This window comes from Vombatus ursinus, unplaced genomic scaffold (assembly GCF_900497805.2).
Source record: "Vombatus ursinus unplaced genomic scaffold, bare-nosed wombat genome assembly UNPS02014841.1, whole genome shotgun sequence".
Taxonomy (NCBI): Eukaryota; Metazoa; Chordata; class Mammalia; order Diprotodontia; family Vombatidae; genus Vombatus; species Vombatus ursinus.
The window spans coordinates 29,635,209-29,642,259 of record NW_020954619.1 but is presented as its reverse complement, the minus strand read 5'-3'; the positions used below and the strand labels follow the sequence as shown (position 1 = coordinate 29,642,259).

The 7,051-nt window shown below is 38.2% G+C and overlaps 1 pseudogene; it reads right to left on the bottom strand.

Moving 5' to 3' along the window:
• Window positions 1-721: 721 nt before the first annotated feature.
• Window positions 722-1,184, bottom strand: LOC114026594 (annotated as a pseudogene).
• Window positions 1,185-7,051: the final 5,867 nt, after the last annotated feature.

Sequence of the window (7,051 nt, the reverse complement as noted above, 5' to 3'; positions counted from 1 at the left end):
CTGGTGTGAGATTTCCCTTTTTTGCTCTTGCTTGGTGTCCCAGCTGAAAGCAGGCGTGAGCATTGTTCTCATCAAAGGAAAAATCACCAGGGAACTGCTCAGTGCTCTAATCCTCTTTCCCTAGCCTAGACTCTCCCAATGAACCCCAGGGTCTTGTACTGGGGAGGAAGGCACAACTGTGCTTCTTTCTCTTTTCCAATCAGTGGTGAACTCATGGCTGCTGCTTTCTGTTCTATAGGAAATGACTCAATCAAGTGGACATGAAATTGGTACTAAACCATAGTGGGCAAATACCTCAGGAAATCATGTCAGCCAAGAGGTTGGTTGGGGAGGAGAACTTCTATGACCTATAAATACAAAAGATTATTTAGGCTTCTAAGAATGGACTACCTCTGAAACAGCTGAAACACATTAATTGCTCCAATAGATAGACTAGAGGCCATCTTCGTTGAAAGGATGGGCCTGGGCACTATTAGCCCTCCATGCTACTTCCAATCCAGATCTGAGCATCAATTTCTTCCATTTCTTCACTTATGGGCTAAAACATACAATGGAACCACCAGAGTCCAGAGGCAGATGACAAATTCCCACAAAGGTATTCTTAAACTTGCTACCAGCTGAAAATTTCTTCATTCTTGAATTTTCACTGAAAACTAAAAATTTCCATATATTTCTACAAGTAGACCCATTATCTCACCCCAAGTAACTACTTACAATGATTCTATTTTGCAATAGAAGCCAAGGAATTCTTCAATTTCTTTGTTATGGTGGAGATGAGTTGTATGTGGTCATCAAAACATTTGGTCACACAGGACTCTAGCTACCTCTTCACCTGCCTCTCCTTGCTCCCGGTATCCATCAAGTCTTTTGCTTTGTCTTTGCAATGCATGGTGTATCAAACCAGGCGGTCCTGGAATTTCTATGGTTTGACGGTCACAAGGGCCTGCACCTGAGCCAAGGGTGCACAGCAATGCTCAATGCACTGATGCACTGCTGGATGGAGGCCTAACTATCCTTACAGTTGCTGGTACTTATGGGAACATGGTTGCCTGCATCTTGCAAATGTTTTCCAGCTCCAGCCCAGTCACCATGATTTTCATTGCCTCTTGTACCTGCAGGGTGGGATTCCACCGTAGGGTGGGGTGGGGGAGGTAGGAGGCCCGTTGTTCCCCACCCCTTGCCATTCCCTGCCAGGTTAGGTGCTCTAACATGGAGTCTTCATGGAGCCCAGAAGGTAGCCCGCCTCCAGGCCCCCTTTCATTTTTTTTTTTTTTGGTGAGGCAATTGGGTTTAAGTGACTTGCTCAGGATCTCACAGACAGTAAGTGTCAAATGTCTTTGAACTGAGGTCCTCCTGACTTCAAGGCTGGAGCTCCATCTGCTGATCCACCTAGCTGCCACACCCCTTTCATTTTTGATACTGGTAGTTTAATTTTCCATTTTATTTTATTTTTTTTTTGTTTGCTTTTTTGGTTGGGCAATGAGGGTTAAGTGACTTGCCCAGGGTCACACACCTAGTAAGTGTTATGTGTGTGAGGTCAGATTTGAACTCAGGTCCTCCTGAATCCAGGGCCTGTGTTCTATCCACTGCACCACCTAGCTGCCCCTTAATTTTTCATTTTATAAAAAATCAAATGAGCTAATTGTTTATCTTTGTTACCCACCCTCCCATAAGCTCCTATTTATTTATTAATTCAGTGTTCATTTTACTTTTAATTTAATGTCTTTTATTTTAAGGACACCTCTTGTGGTGTTTAATCTGAGTTTAATTTATTGGCTTTCTAGTATCTTTTGTTTGTCTCTTTCACGTAAAATTTGTTGAATTGTTCTTTTTCCCATCTGTTGATGAAAGCGTTTTAGAGATACACTTTTTTTTTCCTTAAGGCATGTTTTCCCTGAAACCTAAAAATTGTGTTATGCTGTACTTTTTTTGACTTTATTCTTAATGATATATAGTAATATATTCTTACTTATAATTTCTATAATTTTTATTTGAGCTATTAGTTCTTTCAGTAGGTTATTAATCTCCAGTTATTTTAATCATTCTTTAATATTTTATTGAATAAAATTCATTGCAGTATGCTTAGTAAAGAAAGTTAAATTTTTATTCTTTTCCACATTTTTATATTTTTATGTCCTAATACATGGTCCAATTTTGTAAAGGTGGCATGCATAGCTGGGATATATGCATACCCATTTCTATAATCATTCAATAACCACCAGAATATTATATTTAACTTTTCTAAAAATCTTTTGTGTCTTTAACTTCTTTCTCATTTATTTATCTTTGGTTAGATTTTCTAGTACTGAATGGAGTACATTAATTCTCCCCGAACCTGACCCCCCTCACTTCTCCACACACATACCCATATATATATACTACTAGGGTTTTATTATCTATTTTTCCCTGCAATTCATTTAGTGTGTCCTTTAATTATTTAGATACTATACCATTTGGTGGATGCCTTGTATGTATCCAGATTCATTTATTGCCTGTTGTACTTTCAGAAAAATGTTCTTTCCTTATTTATCTCTTTTAATCAAGTATTATGTTGTTGTTATTTTCTTCTCTGAGATTATGATTGCTATCTCTGCTTTTTCTGGTTCTGGTGAAACATCCCATTACTTCTTTTTCCTGGGTGGTTGGAGGCAGTGGTGAAATTGCTGGATTCTGTTCTTAATACATGACAATCTCCTCTTATATTTTATGAATGAAATCATCACATTCATATTGAGTTATCATTAGTTGTATTTTCTCTCCATCTTATTCTCATTCTTTTTTTTTTTCTTTTTCTACCTGTTCTCTACTGCATTTTACTTAAACAAAAGGACGCGTGGAACAGGAGTGTGCTCAGTCCCAATTCTCTATGCTTGATGCACAGTAATTACACTTTTCTACCCTTCTCTTCACCTCACATGAAAAATTTTAATCCCTCTAATCTTACTTCTTGCTGTTCCTTCCCTAGTGTATCCTTTTATTCTCTTCTCTTTCTTATTCTTTTTTTAAGATCATCAAAACAGAAGAAAAATTACTCTGAGATCCTCCATCCTAATTGCCTGCCTCTATGACTTCCAATGACAATATGATTCAAAGGGGATGCTTATATAATTTCTTCTTCTCCTCATTAGAATGGAAATACTTCATACCTATAAAATGTTTCCCAATTGGTCACTTATGTTTATGATTGAATAGTTATTTTTACTCCAATGTTCATATTTTAACATTTCTATTCTTTTCATCAGAGATCCTTGGAAGCACTCCTTCTCATTAAAATTCCATTTTTCCCCTGTAGGATTTGCTCCATTTTTCTGGGTAAACTATTCCTGGTTGCAAATATATATTCTGTACTTCTTAGAATGACGTGTACCATGCTGCCAAATTGTTTATAGTGGTAAGCATTAAATCTTCTATGATCTTGGTTGTAGTCCCTCAGTACCTGAACTCTTTCTTTTTATCTACTTGAATTATTTTTAATTTTACCTGCAAGCTCTGGATTTTGACTATGGTGTTTTTGAGGTTTTTGAGGTTCTTTGCGAGATGTTTTCATTTTGAGGTTTCGTTTTGGAAATGATAGCTAAATTCTTTTCATTTTCATTTTTTCCCTCTTGTGCTATATCTAGGCAACATATGCTCCTCCTCCTGCTGCTCTTCCTTCCCCTCCCCCCACCACAAAGTTATTAACAAGTTATTAACTTGTGCTTGGTTTATTCTGATTTTCAATTTTACTGTTACTTGTGCAAGATTTTGTACCTCTTGTGCTAAGCTGTTAATTATCTTTCCTAAAATTGCATTCAAAACTCTTGTTTCTTTTCAAAGCATTCCCTGTATTGGGCTTATTTCAGTAATAATATTTTTAACTCTTTTTTAAAAATAAGCTCTTGCTTCATTTCTTCTTGGAATTTTAAAATCTTGTTTTCACACTGTGCTTTGCTTTGAGGCAATGTTTGTGTTTTACAAATATTCTCCTTCTCTAGGTTTCTGTCGTGGGTGTCCCTGGCATCATAACAGTTTTTTCTTTCCCCTCACTCTTCAGGCTCTGTGCAGCCATTGTGGCCTTGTATAATTCTGACCTCTCTTGTATGGATTCCTACTTTTGTGGTGTTTGGATATTGATTGTTTTGTTCTTCAGTGGTCACAGGGATGACTTCAGCTCAGGAATTTCAAAGTTTCAGTAGACCCTATGCAATCAGGTCAATGTATGGTCTGATCATTTCTGTCCTGATCTTTCCAGGCCACAGCTGTCATGTTGGACAGAGGCACCACAGCTGCAAACCTGCCTCTTGGTGATTCAGTAGGTAGTGGTTGTGATGCAGTCTAGAGTTTAGGGGTCCTGGCACCCCAAAATCATGATACCCGGGTCCTGCCCAAAAGAATTCGACCCAAGCCTTCTTGCAGCCAAAAAAAGTTTATTGAAGATTTGCCATATTAGAAGATTCTCCTCTTAAGGAATCTGAGCATCTATGGGTATTGGCTAGATTGTAAAATCTGAGCATCTTAATGGAGACAAGATGGACCTTATATACAGAAAGAGCAAGTATTCCATGAGGTAATAGAATTTCCAAGGGTGGAAAATGGAGCCTAGGTGGGACCAAGGGTGGGAAGTGGCCTGTGGCCATAGGGAGGCAAGACAATAGAGGGGAGATTGGGTGTTGCAACAATGAAAGACCAGTTGATGGGACCATAGCCGCCAGAGATTTGGCCATGACGGGAAAGTAAGGAGTCCAAGAGGTAATAGAATTACCAAGGGTGGGAAATGGAGCCTAGGTAGGACCAAGGTTGGGAAGTGGTCTGGGGCCATAGGAGGCACCAATTGATGGGACTACAGTGTCAGGGGAACGCCAGAGATTTGGCCATGTGGGAAAGTCCAGGGTTTTTCCTTTCTGGGGCTCAGATTCCAAACCCACCAGTTGGACCCAGTCTCTGTAAGCTAGCTGGCAGGCTCAGGACATTGAGAGCAATCAATTTCTAACTTAATTCTGTTTTGAGCCTGGGGCTGGTTCTTCAATGTGTTCTTGGGGTGTTGTTTGCATCATACTGTTCTGGCCCAGAGATGATTCTACATTCTACTCTGTAGCTCTGTAGGCAGACAGGTCTCCTGGGCCAGACATGTTCTGGACCCAGGGTTGAATCTATGAGGACTTCTGGGAAACTCTGCTTTTGTTAAGCTAGTGTGAGTTGTAATAGCTGAGTCTGATATTCTGGTCCCTTTGAGAGACCATTGTGCTGCTGACCTGGGCCCAAGGCTGAATCCAGTATGAGCTTTGGGCTGCCACACTGTTGGTCTTGTTGGGAACTGTTCCTGTTGAGTTTGTGAAGTTGCTTTGTCCATCCTTGTTCTACAGTTTTGTTTTGTTTTTTTTCCATGTTCAGTCATTTATAGATTAAATTAGTGATCTTGTGCTAGAAAAAGATAACCTACTGTAGAGCACTGGGCTTGGTATCAGGAAGACTCATCTTTCTGAGTTCAAATATGGCTTCAGACACTTACTAAGGTAAGTTACTTTAACTCTGTTTACCTCATTTCCTCATCTGTAAAATGAACTGGAGAAGGATAAGGGAAACCACTTCAGTATCTTTTCCAAGAAAAACCCCAAATGGGATCACAGAGTCGGAAATGACTGAATAGATTGAACAACAACAAGCTGATTTTACATGTTTGGAGTAGTGGTGGGGTGAGCTGTGTTTGTAGGATGTAGTTACCCTGTCTATCTCTTTTAATTACATCTATTTTAGCCATAACTTATTGCTACCCCTGCCTTTTTCGCATCAGCTGAAGCATAATAAATTGTATTCTAACCCTCCACTTTACCTCTGTGTGTACCTCTCATTCTTGTGTGTTTCTTGTGAACAACGTATTGTTGGATTCTGGTTTTTAATCCATTCTGCTATCTGTTTCAGTTTAATAGGTGAGTTCATCCCATTCACATTCAAAAGTATAATTACTATTTGTAAATTTCCCTCCACCCTATTTTTACTCCTTGTTTTACTTACAATTACTTATTGTCCTTCTCAGCCTCCCTTTTTACCCTATCCATATTATCTTATCATTTCCCCTTACCTTCCTATTCCTTATTCTACACAAGGCTGGGAGAGTCCCTCCTTCCTCTACCCCACCCTTCTAAATCTTAATCTACATACCTTTCTAAAAGTCCCTCTCTAATCTTACCTTTCTAAATTTTAATCTATATACCCTTCTAAAAGTCCTTCTGTTATTCTGTCCCTCTTATTTCTTTATAAGTTTAGAAGACATTTATACCCTTTTAGATGTATATATTATTCCCTCTTTATCTCAGATCAGATGAGAGTAAGGTTCCAGCACTACCAGTCCTCTACCCCACCTAGTTCCTAGGTATCAGTTCTTCCTTTCACACACTATTCCAATGAGATAATTGCTCCTTTTTACCTTTTCCTTTCCAATTTTGTCTTTCAGAACCACCCTATCATATTCAACTTAACCCCAACCTTTCTTTCAAACTACCAGAATAATGATGACAGTCTTAAGAATACTAATAACATTTTCATATATAAGAAGTAAAGAGTTTGATCTTAATGAGTCCCTTATAATTATTCTTTAATGTTTGCCTTATATGTCTTCTGTACCTTGTATATTGAATTTTCTATTTAATTCTGGTCTTTTTGTCACAAACACCTGAAAGTCTTTCAGTTCATTAAATGTCCATTTTTGTTTTGTTTTGTTTTAAATTCAGGATTATACTTAACTTTCCTGGGTAAGTTATTCTTGGTCACAACACCAGTCCTTTTGTCCTTTGAAATACAATGTTCTAAGACCTACAGTCTTTTAGTGTACAAATTTCTAGGTCTTGTAAAATCCTGATTGTATCTCTATAATATTCAAATTGTTTTATTTTTCTTGTGGCCTGCAATATTTTCTCCTTAAGCTGGGAGTTTTGAAATTTGACTATGACATTACTGTAAGTTTTCTTCCTGGAATCTCTTTCAGGTAGCAAATGGTAGACTTTTTTCTATTTCTACTTTACCCACGTGTTCCAGAACTTCAGGGCAATTTTCCTTAATAATTTCTTGTAATGTT